Raw genomic sequence first — 15855 nt, 5'->3', positions numbered from 1 at the left:
CTGGCCCTAATTATGTGACTTTGTTGAGCTTCATATCCAGAATGGAGAATACCCTCTTCCTTTCCCTTTATCAACTCCCATTACCTTTTGGGTTGAATATTGTCTGGAACATATCTTCTTCCCTGCTCCCTATCCTAGCCCTCCCAGAACTGTGTCACAAGAGAGACACTATACCAGAGAAGCCACTTCTCTTCAGTCCAATTCCTGGTTTTCTGGCATTTTCCTTTTTTATATCACCTCAAATTTACTCACGAAAAGGTTAACAAGGAAGTCATACTCTCACATGGACTCTAGTTTGTGAGAGGAGGAGAGAAAACGAGAGGGCTAGTGGTAAGTTTCCTGTACCAAGGAGTCATATGCGTTGAGAGAGGATGAGATCTTGCTCTGCCATCCTGGCACCAGCCTCCTTAGCACCTCATGTTTGAGAAATGAGACCTGCTGTTTCTTACTACAGGTCCAAGAGGTAAAAATCCATTGTTTACCCAAGCACACACTTTCAATCGCAATACCAAAATCACAATAAATTGAGGTAAAAGGTGGTTATGAATATACAAATAAGCTATAGTGTATACTGTTTTAAGGTACAATATTTTCAGAATCACGTTTAAGATCTTGTCTGTTTTCCACAGTAGCTAAAATATGATCTTTTGAATCAGACTGTTCTGGATTCAAATTCCAGCTTCCTAGTAACCACCTGTGTGATCTCAGGCACTTTATAAATTGTCCAAGTTTCACCTTCCTCATTTTTAAAAGGAGCATAAAAAATCTTATTCCACTGGGTAACTGAGGATAAAATATGAGATATAATTGACGCAAAGCAACTGCTGAAAAGTTAGCACTGATACATGGTAAGCACTCAGCAAGTAATAGCTATTAGTTTTCAATTTGGGATAAAAACATGCTATTAAATGATCTTGCTTATTTTGGTCTTAAAATAATCACTGGAAATATTTTGTTTTTGAAATTTTTTCAAGAGATCTTCTCTCAATCGTCCTCAATTAATCCTGGAAAATCCATTACTTACTACATGACATCAGAATAAAGAAGAGTTTTATAATCACGATCAAATGTGAATTTGAAACAGACGCTGTGTTGCAAGTAAAATGAAATGACCTTTCTGGACAACAATTTGGCAATACCTGTCAAAGCAACCAGAACTCCATTTCTAGAGATGTGTCCAAAGGGCATGATCAAGATATAGCTCCAATGACGTTGGCTGCAACTTGTTAAAAACTGTATACCATCCATACGCCCAGCCACAGAGGACTACTTGAATACATTATGATATACCCAGTGGAGCATTATGTAGCCATTAAAAATACTGTAGAAAAATATTGAATGACCTAAAGAAATAATCACAAAATAAATGAAAAAGCACACTGAATCCCAATTACAGAATCCCGTTAAAAATATATTTCCTAAAGGAAAAAATATTGGAAGGATACACACCAAAATATTAATATATTTACATCATCATAGAAGAATTATGGTTGATTTGATTTGGATGTTTTTGTTTTTTGCTTTTTTGAAATTTGTTTCTTGCGAAACATGTGTTAGTAATTTAAAAATAATGTAAATGAATTTACTTGAGCTTTAAATTTTACCATCTCACTGAACAATCAGAAGTAATGATATCTATATATCCAGCATAGATAGGTCCACAGAAATTTACTCACACATATTTATTCATATTTCCCCCCAAATTTCAGTATAATGACATACATTATGCTTGCATAAAGAGGCATACTTTTAGTGATAGATGAAAAATTCCTACTAATTTCTCATAGAAAAATTGTGTATTTCTTCAAATATTTATTTAAAACCCAATTTTAGCCCTATTTAAGAAAGTTTCAAAATATCTTTTACTGCATCTTCTTTGTAAAGTTTTCAAATGACACTGACCTTGCATAATAATTTTTCCCTTACAACATATTAATTATTGTTCTGGCACCTCTGGCCTGCTCATGAAATCGATGAAGTGTGAAATGCTTCTGTACAGAGTAATATTTCATATTTGGTACTTTATGTATTAATTACTTTTCTGCTTTTGCTAAACCAGTCAGGAAAGAAATCCTACCTCATTTCGTAATGAACCGTCAATCAGGAAAAGAGGAAAACAGAAAAACAGAAACAAGTCACATTTGCTGACCTATAGAAAGCTGCTAAGAGAAGAGCTACTTCTACACCAGTACTCTTTTTATTGTCAGAGATCTTACGTAAGCCTGCTGCTTAGTGAGTGATGGTCCTCATAGCAGTGACTGGCTTTCTTGTGCTGAAAATAACAGCTGTGAAGTCTCAGAAGCAAGTAATCTAAAGTCGCACCCCATTGTTTTGAGCCTGAAATCCAAAATAAAATCCAAAATACAAAGTCCAACTGAATGTCAACACAAGGTATAGAGAGTACAATTCAAAATTTTAGCAATTTGCCAAATTATAATCTACAAAGAGAAAAAATATGGAATATGGTAGTATATTAAACTTTTATTTAGTCACCATTTCAGATGCTCAACAGTTAAAATATAAATCAGTTTGATACTCTGAAAGCAGCAGTTTTAATCCTGAATTCTAGAGGCTTGTGTGCTCTTTCTCTTTCTTTCTCCTTAATGCTAGTCATTCAGCCTGAACAAAAAAATTCAGATGTTACATTTCTTGATTCAAGAGCTGTGTTAAGCAGTTATGAAGCTGCTGTAATTTATAGCAGAGAATAAAGATAACCTAAGAGACCTCAACCCCAATTTGTTAAAACTTATTACACCTCATTGCCCACTAAATAGCCAAAAGAAGAAAAAAAAATTTTTTTAAATCTTATTTGAATAAGAAACTTTACTAGCATTAGCCTAATAAGAAATGATTGGCTTAAAATTGCCCTGGCTACATCAATAGATTCGGTTTAACACTATTTATGATGTTATGATTTCTTATTTCCTGAGTTATATAAAAGCCAAAGCAGTTACTGAAACAATACTAATGAGTCGATAGATGTTTTCAGATGTCTGTTTGACTCCTGAGTCTAGTTTAATGTCTCAATATGAAGTGTGTAGTTCTCTACTGAATATCCCAGCTGTTGAATTAATATGTTCAGAAAAAATATATATGAAATTCTTAAGTTATAGTGACTTTGATGCTGTAGATATAGCAATTGTATTGATTTCATTCACATATCACTTCATAAAGTGCCACGAACATGCTGAATAAAAGACGAAGAATGTATGATCATTAATAACTAGCCTCGTTAATGCCACTCCACAGCTCTGTGAAGAATGTACTACCTGGCTTTTGTACCAGCCATCTTCAGTCCATGTTTTTAATGAGAATCTTCTGTAGCAATATATATTCCCTTTTCCTAAATAGTCAAAATGTTACTATGTGAAAGAAAAGTAACAAATGGCTGGTTTATCCTAAATTAGTGTTCTTGGTCCAAAATAATTCTAACATTCTCAGAGATTAATCCATAATGGTAAATTTGATGAGGTGACTTATTTGCCCACAATTTTCTAAAACTTCTATTATGTATTAACAGATATGTAACATGTATATAGTCTTTGTAATACAAAACTCCTAAAGACATTGATATTTAAAATAGAAAAGAAAGTTCTAGAGAGTGATTTGGGTGAGTCGCAACATTTTTACACACGTACTAATCAGTTGCAATATCAAGTGACTTTTGAGATTCTCAGATCTGATAACTTTCTAAAATATGAATCAGACTAAAAACGATATCCATAGCTAAAAAGGAGGGGAATATTTAAAGGTATTAAACACAAATCTATAGCATACATATACTTTATAACACCTGTAAGAACTTTAAGAAGCATAAAATAAAGCAAATTCTCCTTCATCTTATCGCCAACACTACTACCTTCATTCACTCAAGAGGTTGGTGTGTATTTGCTTTCTATTTTAGGATGCTTACCCATTTTACAGTTTATATATTGGTACAGCTAATTTAATTATGGAAAAATCATATGTGTGTGTGTGTGTGTGTGTGTGTGTGTGTGTGTGTGTGTGTGTGTGTGTATAAGCATGATTTTAAATAAGTTTAAAAGGAAATCATTTCTCGCCTTTTTTGATTTATAGAGTTAAATTGAGTTGACCTGAGAATTATTAAAGAAAATGAGCAACATATGTTCTGCTTGGAACACAGTATATTTTCAGATTAAAATCAGAAGACTTGAAGAGAAAAAGGCAAAGGTTAATAATGTCAGGAAGCAGAAATCACTTCTCATAAATCGTTGGCTTACAAAAATAAAAGGCTTCCCCTTTTCTTTTGTTTAAAGTATAACTGTCCATCCCTGCTTATATAAATCCTTGTATATGATACAATGCTGAGAGAAAAAAAATAGAATATTTGAATGCCCAAGGATCCATGCAGTATCATTCTATGAAAGCTTCCTACACTGAATTGTTTGTATTATTAACAAACTCTAAAATTTACTATAGTGACTAATTTGCTATAGTCACTGGACAGAAATCATGTAGCATGATTTACGCTACTGCAAAATCTTTACTAACTTGGGCACCATAAATTTGATCATTTAATAATTTAGTGCTAAATCTCCTTTTAATGAAAGAAGAGTGATCATGATTATTATTAACACTATTTTTAGTTAGTTTTAAATTACACCATTATGATAAAACATTCTACTTAATTTAATATTTCAACTCAAAATTAATTTCCAAAGTCTTTAATTCTAGTCAGTCTGCATAATTACAAGGTATTATAATACTCTTGCAATTGAATCTCTAAAGTGCATTGAACAATAGAGAATGTTAAGTACATATCTTATTTAGTTATTACAGCTTAGAGTTGGTCTTCGTTTTTCAGAATTCCAACAGAAAACATTCTAATTAGGAAACTGAAAATCTCTTTCATTATTGAAGAAAAGATAAACAATGGGTAGAGTCATTGATATCATATTCTGATAAAAGTATTTCATACTTTTAAAGTGTTGTTATGAATTTTCTATTTTTTTTAAGAGGATATGCGTTTGAAAAACAATTAACACGTCTCAGACTGATCTCTTGTGACATCTTCCAATTTATAGCATCTGATGAATGGGAAAGTGAATTTTAACATTTTGTGGAGAATTTCACATGCTGACAGGTGTTACTGTAAAAGCAACTTGCAACTTAAGACCACCATCTACTGGTTCTGCCCAATGCTGCAAAAGCTATCCGTGTAACATCCGCCTGATTCTAAAAGCACCCTATGAGAAAATCTACACTCTTCCAAAGAATTTACTAAACTGGTCACCTGCTTCCTAACCAATACTTTAATGTTCAATTTGTGCATCTTTAAAGGCATTCACTATTTTTCAGGAAAATACAATAGCTAGAATTTGTTGCTAGATGCTGTTATACATGGTGATCAACTGCAGACTTTTTTCACATAATAAACCTAGTACTCTTGAATCAGACTTGATAGATAGACAAGGATATCAAAATTTATGTCCTGTCACAGGGGAAGATCCTCTACGATAACCAGGATTCTACTTAGGAACTAAACAGAAAGACACTTTGTTAACAAATCCCCTTTGTACTAATTTATATTGCCTTCCATTACTCAAGAACTGTGGTTTATTATTGACTTTGGTAGGATACTACTGCCAGGAAAGAGACGTGAAATTGTAACTTAGTGTCACAGTCTTCTCTGGAACTTTTTCAATTACTGATTAGTAATTTCCAGAGCTAGATAAAGTTGAGTTCAATTTCCTAAAAGCACTTACCTTAGCTCTGTTCTCTCTTGTTTTTTAATTCAGAGACAAAGCATTACGGTTATACGATCCAGGAAAAATGTAATTCCTTGATTTCCAAGTTCCTTAAATCACTTCATTCAAAGAATATGTTTGTTAAGGGCCGTTGGCTCTGTGGAAATTAATGCAGATGAAGTGGTAAGTAAAAAATACAATTCCAATTAATATAATTGAGGATTAAATATATATTTATATGCCCCCTGGTTCCACAAAGAAATATACCACTATAACCAATTTTCCAGTACTGATATTAAAAATATTTTTTAGGAATTTACAAAATTATGTATCCCCCTCCCCAGCTTCCACCATTTGAAAGATATGTATAGCTATTAAGGCCACTTTTTATCACAGACAGATGAAGTGACTATCTAAAAGGCTGTTCTTAGCCCTCTGCTCATCTTTATATATCCTGTGAAATCTCCATACATCCTTTTTATTTCTTTCTGACTTGTTCCATCATTTTCCCAGTTACCCAGACTGGGAAATCTTGCCTCAGCTTTTGTGATTAAAATAGAAACAATGAGACAGAAACTCCCTCATCTTCCCAACACTAAATCCACCAGTTTACCTTGAACTCTAACTATAATTTCTGCCTTTCTGCCTGCTTTAATGAAAGACAGATCCTCTCCTATCCAAAGTTCAGTCTCCACTGCACCCTAAACACATCAGCTCCTGAATCCTAAAAAAAATTTCCTCCTGCAAACAGGACTCTCCTTATGCTGCATGAGCAATCTTCCGCTCTCCATTGGAGCATTCTCATTGGCACACAGTCTTTAGTTTTATGCATTAATAAAAAAAAATCTCTTTAACATTCTACTCTCTATAATCTTATTATATTACCACTTCACAGCAAAATTGCTTGAAAAAGTTGTCTGTTCTCTGCCTCTATTGCATCACCTCCCATTTTCTCCTCATCTCATTCCAGCAGACTTTCTGCCCCACCATCCACCGAGATTGCACATTAAGATCACCAATGATTTGCATGTTTTCACATTTAACAGTAATATTTCTGTTCTCATCTTTATAGACTTGTCAGCAGCATTGGATCATTCTGTCCTCCTGGAAAGCCGCTCTATTTTTGGCTCTAAGATACTTCACTCCGCTGGTTTTTCCTCTGTCCTTACCAGCCATTCTTTTTCTGACTATTCTCTGTAAGACCTCAATATTGAAAAGCCTCAAAGTCTGGAGCTGGGATTCCTTCTCTTCTTTATTTACACATTGTCAGTAGGTGATTTTATCCAGTTCCATGGCTTTAAAGAATATCCACATTTCCAGTGATTCTGAACTTTATTTCCCTAGCCTTAAACTTTACTCCAAATTGACTTTTAGATCCAATTGACCTCTCGATATTTCCACTTGAATTTCGAATATGCATTTCATTAACATGCCCCAAACAAAACTTTCAAGACCTGCAAAACCTGTCCTCCCCTTGTTTTTTTAACATGTCAATACATAGCACCACAACCTGCTTAGTTGCTCAAATAAATTTTTAGAAATCCTTTCCTTTCCTCTCCTTCCTACATCTAATCTATCTGTAAACGTTGTCAGTTCTTCCTCTGAGAAATCTCCGGAATAACTACAAACTGAACTTGCTACTATTGTCTCCTGACATGTTGGTTGGCTTCTGTTCTGGTTATACTACAATTCCTTTTTCATACATTAGCCAGAATGACTTCCTTTAAAACTAAACTTCCAAATTAAAACCCTCTAACCCTGGCATCCAGTGCCCTGTATAAAGCAGGCTGTTTACTTCTCTCTCTTCATCTTTTTCTGCTCTTTGCCCACTACATCCCAGACATACTTGCCATACTTGAGTTCTTCAGCATACTCGGCTCATTCTCTCCTTGGGACTTTTGTACTTGCCAGTCTCTCTGCTGTGACACTTGTCCCTAGATCTTTAGGTGGTTGGTTCCTTCCCATCATTCAGGTCTTTGTGTATGTGCCAATTCCTCAGAGACCTTTCTGGAGTATTCAGTCTATGTGAACACATCCTAATCCCTCTCTATCACTTCACTTTTATTTATTGTAGCATTTATTGCTACCTGATATTTTTTGTTTATTTACTTGTTTTTGGTCAGTTCCCTCCCAGTAGGATGTGTACATGTGCATTCAATGACAATGAACTTGTCTGCCTTGTTCACCACGGTATTGCAGGAGACAGTGCATAACATTTGGTATATGCTCAATAAATATTTATAGGATTAATGGATAAATTACTAATTCATTAATTTTGCCCTTGATTAACCCCCACCCCCCGCCCCGCCGCCAAATATTAGCCCACATCCAGTGAGGTCAAGTCCTGACGACTCTTATTGTATGCCATCTATTTATTTATCTACTCCTCCTCATTCCTACAGCTACCGCTGTAGCCCAGATCTTTATGACTTGGATTCTTTATTGCCTCCTTGGAACCTTTTCTTCACCCCATCAGCGTAGCCATAGTATGAAGGCAGAACAGTGTAGCACTTCAGTCATAAGCTCTTCAGTCAGACTGCCTAGGTTTCAATCCCAGCTCTACTACTTACTAGCTGTTTGCTCTTGGGTAACTTATTTGGCCAGTCTGTGACTCTATTTCTTCATCTGTAAAATAAAGATAACTATGGTAGCCATCTCGCTGACTCTTATGAAGAACTGGCGAATTACCCATGGTAATCCATGGGGAGCATTTGGGCTACAGCCTGTAAAGCACGGACAAGTGTTAGTTTCTTCCTTGCCTGTCCAGTTAATCTTTCTAAAACACTGCTCTTCCTATATCACTCCCTTACCTATCATATCCTCCACCTCTGGATAAAATCTTTCAAGGCCTCTCAATTCTCAAATAAGAATTTGATTTATCTTTCAAGACTTTCTTAATGCAGTCCCTACAACTTTTCTTTTATATTAATTAGCTTCCTTCATTCCCTCATATGAACATTTCCACTTAGTCCAGTCCATGCACGCGTTTTATTTCAGCTAACATTTACTAAGCACATGTATTGGAGCTGGAATGGTGGCCAGATATACATGAAAATAAAAGACATCACCTTTTCCCTCAAAATCTTCAGAGTCTCTTAAAGTTGCTATATCAATTGGTGTTCTCCAGTTACTGACTCTGGAAACTTAATCGAAAAAAATAAATTACTGAAAGGATATGGAACATCTTACAGAAGCCAGGAAAAACCTGGAAAGAAAAAAAAAAAACATTCAGAAAAGATAAGAACCAAAGCAGGTCTTACGTTATAGGAACTAAAGGATAATATGTTCAGGATCCTAATGCCAGGAAGAGTCAATGTCAACATTTCATCCTTACACCACTCATCTGCTCAAGAGTGAAATCTCAGGGAAATAACATATAATTCAGCTGGCCTGGGCTGCATGCCCACCCTTAGCTAGGGGAAGGCATTGTATCCAGAGGAGGAAGAATAATTCTCCAAAACAAAATTGGAGTGTTCTTACAAGAAAAGACAAAAGTGCATTCTGGAAAAGAAAAAACTCTTGAAGTCCATTTAAAAAGTAATAGCTTATATTTGTATATAATTCTGTATAATTAAACAATTTTTAACTCCCATGACCTTATACATTTCTCACAATTTCACTTTGAAATAAAGAGTATGAACCCAATGCTCAGAAATGCTAAAAAAGTGCCCAGTGTCTGGCAGTCAGTAATAGGTTAGTTAGAACTACTCAAAAATAAATTCTGCCCCACATTCAGGATTCCTTCATCCTTACCCTGGTTGCCCAATCTTTTCTCCCAGTTTTCTTTCCTTAACTTTCATTTCTCTTGATAAGAACTAGCCTCTTTTTAGATACAGTGCAAGCCTTACTGCCTCCTGGAGCCTTTAAAGATTTCAATCATCACTCCTTTCTAGGAACTTCTACAACAGTTACTTATACCTGACATTTGGCACTTAGCATCGCCTTTTTGCATTGCATTGTAATTTGTATATTTTTGTATAAATGTTCTAAATCCCCAAGAAAATGACTCAGTTGTAGCCTCTACTGTACCCTTAGAACTTCTCATAGTATATCCCAGGTTGAAAAAAGTCCATGAATGTTTGCTGGTATTGGTCGTCTGGGAGGAAATGGCCGTATCTCCCAAACATGTCTTTTGTGTCTGTTTTGTTCTTCAACTGGACTCTGATCTCCTACCCAACAGCACCAGGGATTTGGATTAGGCAGGAAGACCAGGGGTGTTTTTTATTATCTGAAAAATCCTGGGTTATTTCCTCTAAGACCTTGCCAGCTAACACCTTGGAAAGCAATGTGGTTCTGAGATAATCAGATATAAAACAGGTTTACAACATATTTCATATTTATTAACTCATTTGAGCATGTCACTTATCCAAGATACTCTTAGGCTCACAGAGAGGCTCAGAAGCTCTCGCCAGAACTGGGTTCTCAGAGCCAAGATTGGCCATCATAGCAAAGTGACGACCTAGAGTTGAACTACCCACAGCATTACTTTCTAATCTACTATATAATTAACTTCAGTTATTGTGTTTGTTTTTTATTGTCTGTCACTCGCACTAGAAGATACATTCCTCAAAGTCAAATATTTTTACCTTTGTTCCCTGACGTGCCCCAAGTCTCTATAACAGTGTCTGGCACATAGCAGGTGCTCAACACATACTTGTTGAGTGAATGGATGAGAAATACAAACAGGCATCCTAAGGTTCACTGGGCTCAGCAGCTACCAGGACAGTCTGTAGCATCAAATCCAATGGAGCAGATAGCAAAAAGGTGAAGCCGGGTGGGATTTTGTGAAATCTTGAAACTGAGAGGCAAAGAGCAGTTTATAGGGCCCCTCTGGCCTGTTCATGGGTAAGAAAGGATTAGGGACATTGAGCTACTGTCTTGGGACAATAGCAACTATTTCATGTGTACATAGAGAAGACATTATTACTGCTCTTCTTTTTAGATGAGGAAATAGAATTGGAGGAGTCATACTCCCTTACATTTCAGAGGAAGCAAACTGCAGGGCTAAATTGAGAACCCAGGATTTAGGCAAAACTTAGTTTAGTTCAAAAACACTTGAGAGAGCTGACTAGATTTGCATTATAACCCTGGCTTCACCACTCATTAACTATGTGACCTAAAGTGAGTTACATATTCACTCTAAGCCTTAGTTTCTCAATTGTCAAATGAGAATAAAGGTAGTACATATCTCCTAGATTTTTGCGAGAAGTGAGAAAATTCATGCAAAGCACTTAGTTTTGTGCCTAGCACACAGTAAGTAATCTACATACATTACTATAATAATCATTGGTATTTTAATCATGAAACAAATACTGAGGACCTACTATAAAGGATGTTAAGAATGCAAATATCAGTAAGATACTATTTTCAGCTTTCAAGTATCTCAGTCTGGACCTCGAACAGATAAATTAAAAATGAGATATGAATTGTAGGGAGAAGCCCAAGAAACAGCACAGGAAAAACATCACTATTATGCCCTGAGGGTCCGGAGGGCTTCCCGGCAGAGAACTCTGGAGAGACGTCGCATAGGATTACCCAGGAATTTTCAAGCAAAGAAATATGAACAAGGCATTGTCATCCAAGAGAACAATATAAACAAAGGCATATGTGCAGGGCAATTATAAGCAGTTTTGAGAACAAATTTCCAAGTCCACAAAGTGAGAGATGGAATTAAAGAAGTAGAAATTGGACATTCTATGACATAATTCAGGACCTTGTATGACATGTTAGGAAACTTGAACCTTCTTCTTTTAGCTAGGTGAATAGGATGTGTCTAAGAAATAATAAAGCATGAGCAGATGTTCATTGGCCAGATCACTAGCAACTGAGTGGAAGATGAATTGGAAGGAGACAAGAATAAGAACGGGGATTTCAATTGGAGAGTTACTGCAAGAGTCCCAGTGGGAGACAAGGGGTGAAAATAAAGCAGTGGAGAGCAGAGTGGAAGAAAAAAATAAGAGTCTCTAGAACTGGTTAATCGGATGGGGTTTAAGTTGAGGTTGGTAGGGAAGATAATCACGGAGAGCCCAAGAAATAGAAACAAAAGAAAGGAATGCTTTTACTGGCCAAATTCTTTCTAGATAAGGTTGCAAATAAATCACTCCAGGTTACTGGGTGAGACAGTTCACTTTCAGCTGCTTTTGTGATGTTATATACCTGTCTTTTTCTTCATGGTGGTACAGATAATTTTTGAGGATTTAACCAGTCTCCACGGACTTTTACTGTTTTTTCTAGTCAACTTTTGCATTTAAATTTGTTCTTTTAAAATATGAAATATATTGTCAAGGTGATTAAGCATTGGTTTAAGGTCTTCCCCTCTGCATACAGTAAGGTTCTCAAATATAGTTAAAGTAATAAGCATTTTTGGTATTCAACAGAAGGCCAGAGTCACTGTAAATTCAGTACGTTGCTTACAGCATATCCTTTTAAGTCCTAATACACCTAGCTCTGAGGATCTTCTTATATTTAGTGAAACACTTTCAACTTTTCCTTTCCATTAGTTTGGAAACATATCACTTTTATAATCCTTGTCTATAGGAAACGAGAACCTTGCTCTGTTTTCATAATTCTGGATTTTGACTGCACACATATTTTAGAAAAATTCATTATCTTCACATAAACATCAAGTCTAAGTTCAAAAGCAACAGAATATGTATAAAAATCAGTGTAACTTTGCAAGGTCTATATCCTATTCTTATTCATTTTCCTAGTACGAATGTGACAGAAAGGATAAGGTAATTTACATATTCATTGAATGAATCAGTGAGAATAGTTTTACTCTAAAACAAAGTCTCTGTCTGGTAGATTATCATTCCTAAAATGATACTTCACTCATGGGGGAAAAAAGCCTCACCTTTCCCTTTTCTTATGACAAATTTCATTAAAATTCTTCATCATCTCTCCCTGTGACAATCATTTGTCTTCCTCAGAAGTCTCCATCATGAAACTATATACTGTGACAACTGTATTTAGGCACAGAACTTGGTCATTATTTTTTCCAAATGATGAGGCCTACAGATAGTACTATATTTCAACTTAGCAATGTAGCTGTTCTGTGTAACTTAATGAAGACCAGAAAGAATAAATCTATGGGAATCTCTGTGAGGAGAGAGTAAGTATTAGGCTATAATTACTTATCAGATCTAGCAACAAAATTCTTCTAAATAACTTTTAAGTACCCTGAATTTAGTTACTTACAGATTCATATTTCTTTTAAGCCATCAACAACTAGGACTTACAGTAGAATCAAGGACCCACCATTGGTCCTAAATTTTGGAAAACTAGCATCCAGCTTTTTCCCTGTGAAGCAAAAGAGAAGAGAAATTAACTATAAGTTTCTATTGTGTACTTGCATATAGATTAGATACCTTTATAAATATCACACTAAACTGCAGTCCCTACAAGAGTAGCCATCTTGAATGTACTCCCCAAGGCTGTACTCAGAGCCTAGCAGTGCCTAACACACAGTAGATGTTCAATAACAACAACAGCTATGATTGCTTGGTGCTTATTATTTGCTGTGCACTGTTCCAAGCATTTTTAATATATTAATTCATTTGATTCTCATAGCCATGCTATAAGAGTAGGTATTATATCCATTTTATTGGTGAGGAAACTGAAGCCAATAGAGGTTAAGCAACTTCCCCAAAGTCACACAGGTAGCTGGGCTGGAATGCAAACTTAGGCAGTCTACCTTCTGCGGCCCATGCTTAATCACTATGTTAGACTTGAAACAGATCAACATCATTTCTTTTAGGAATTGGTAACTTTTTATATTGCGATATCTCTGTGATTGATGCAAATGTACCATTTTCATAGCCAGAGTGCCTGTCTACCATTGCCCAGATAAAGCAGTAAGTTTCCCCTCTTGCTTCGTAAATCCTAGGTAAAGGCTCTTTCTCCTGCACTTCACCTCTTGTTCTTCACAGCTCAGTACTAATCATCAGCCCATAATGCAGTGTAGAATTGCCAACACCATCCCGATGATGTAGTTATTTCCAATTGGCACTTGGGAGCCGTGAGGATAGGAGGCATTACTCATAGCCAAGAGTACAGATGTTTCTAATTGCTTTCCATTACCAAGAATAACAGCTGTTTACATCTATCAGCAAATAATTCACAAGAGCTCCAGACTATTAAGATAACACACCCCACCTGGTCACCATCACAAGTTGTCAAGGCCAAGATAGAGGCTGCCAGAATCCCCATTCTGCATCTCTGTTCATCAACTGACAGCATGTGTCACCTTCAGATATCCTTATGCTACCCCACAAGCTCTGGCTTCTTGGTGGCCTGACACATCAAATGGACATATGGATTCTTCATGGCTTTGCAGTAAATGTTTTATGGTTATCTTGCAGCCAAGGGCAGCTGACGTGGAGGAGCAAGGGACTTGCAAATAGCCTGATGAAAGAAATTCTGCACTTTTTTTCAGAAAAGAGGAAGAAGTGTTTAGAGGAGTTTTGCAGCTGTGATGTACTTAACTTTCTTTAACGCACCAACAAATGCACTGGGTGATAGATTATGCAGTTCAATAGCATCCCAGGGACCTGGTCACATGTTTGGATATATCCCCAAAATGGACAGACAATGTTAACAGTTCAGTAAACTTTATGACAGAGTTTTATGACCCACATAAGAATACAAATATTGCAACACATCATAGATATTTGGAGTTAAAAAGACCAGTAGTACTTCCTTGCCAAAGCAACACTGATCCCTACTGCATATTTTTTTCCAGCCTCATTTAAAATGACTCGGGCAATTGGTCTCTATTTTTTTTTCCTATAAAGATGATTCCAGAGTCTAATATAACTTTCTGTGTTCCAGATTCCTCTGAATTTATGTCTGAAATAGACTTTCCACATATTTAAACATATTTTTTAAATCCATGGATTTTTTAACCTATACAAATAATAGAGTATCATCTATTTAAAACTACCTATTAATAAAACTATGTAAATTTAAAAATTTTCTTATGGTTATGATAGCTTGTCTCCAAAGTGCCCACTTTTAATTTCTCCCTCCTTGTACTTGTGTGCCATTCTCCAATCAAAAGGCAAAATGTATGGAGTCCTTTGAGTCTGGGCTTGGCTATGATCGCTCTAACCAATAAAATATATCAAAAGTGATATTTTGCTAGTTCTGAGCCTAATTCTTAAGAGGACAAAGAGTTTCTGTTTCCCTGACCTTGAAATTCTCGCTCTGAGGGAAGCCAAGTACCATGTATGAACCCTTACTACCATGAGACTTCCATGCTGTAAGGAAGCGCCAGGTAGACACATGGAGGGATTCTACCGAGAAAAAGGGTTAACAGCCTGTGGCTCATGTGAGAGAATGAGCTATCTTGGACATTCCAGGATCCCAGCCATCTCAACCATCTCTAGCTGTTCAAGTCATCCTAGCTGAGGCTCTAAATATTATGGAGTGAAGATAGACTGTCCTTGAATTATTGGCCTACAGAATTGAGAACATAATAAAAAAAATTTTAATGTTATTCAGCAATTGGTAAATGGAACACAGCCTCCACTTCGCTTTCCATGAATCTCTATGTTATTTTTTAGCATTACTCCACAGCAATAATGACACAACCCATGAGAGAAAATTCTCCCTTTAAATTGTAATTCATACAGTAACTATCATTGTAGTTTCTAATTGAGAGAGAGAGAGAGAGAGAGAGAGAGAGAGAGAGCGCGCGCGCACGCGTGCACGCACACAGAAAAATAAATGCTCCAAATGCATTTTATTCCTTCTCTTTTTCTCTGGTCCATGTCTCACTCCCTTGTCAATGAGGGGGTTCGCTCTACCATTTTGCCCACAAAATATGTGATTATATATTTTAGGTTTCAGCTATTGCACAGGATATCAGTTCAAATCACTGTACTTAGTTTCTCTGATCTAAATATAAACCTAACGGTCTGGTTTGAATTAGAATAAAATTATCACTTCCTTCCAGGAAATTTGGTTATTTTAATAAAATTCCAACAAATTTTGGAAACTGTACAGATTCTCTTTTTACAACTTCAATTATAAATCTGTAGATGCTATTGAAAAACGTACTAGTTTTAGCCTTAAGAAGTGCTTGTACTATTTACAAAGATATTGCTCTTACAATACAGCCTCATTTACATAGCATATTATACATGCA

At 35.9% G+C, this 15855-nt stretch overlaps 1 long non-coding RNA gene across 1 annotated transcript in view; it reads right to left on the bottom strand.

Annotated features, from left to right (window-relative positions):
* The window catches only part of LOC111739988, a 55329-nt gene that overhangs the window by 10651 nt on the left and 28823 nt on the right, over positions 1–15855 (bottom strand). The window contains exons 2-4 of the long non-coding RNA XR_002780436.1: positions 12906–13007; positions 8777–8913; positions 5727–5865 (exon numbers count right to left, since the gene is read on the bottom strand). This is a non-coding gene — a long non-coding RNA (uncharacterized LOC111739988). The remainder of the gene's footprint in view (positions 1–5726; positions 5866–8776; positions 8914–12905; positions 13008–15855) is intronic.

This window comes from Pteropus vampyrus, unplaced genomic scaffold, assembly GCF_000151845.1.
Source record: "Pteropus vampyrus isolate Shadow unplaced genomic scaffold, Pvam_2.0 Scaffold56, whole genome shotgun sequence".
In the NCBI taxonomy this organism is placed as follows: Eukaryota; Metazoa; Chordata; class Mammalia; order Chiroptera; family Pteropodidae; genus Pteropus; species Pteropus vampyrus.
The sequence above is the reverse complement of the archived record's forward strand: the minus strand, read 5'-3'. Positions and strand labels throughout refer to the sequence as shown.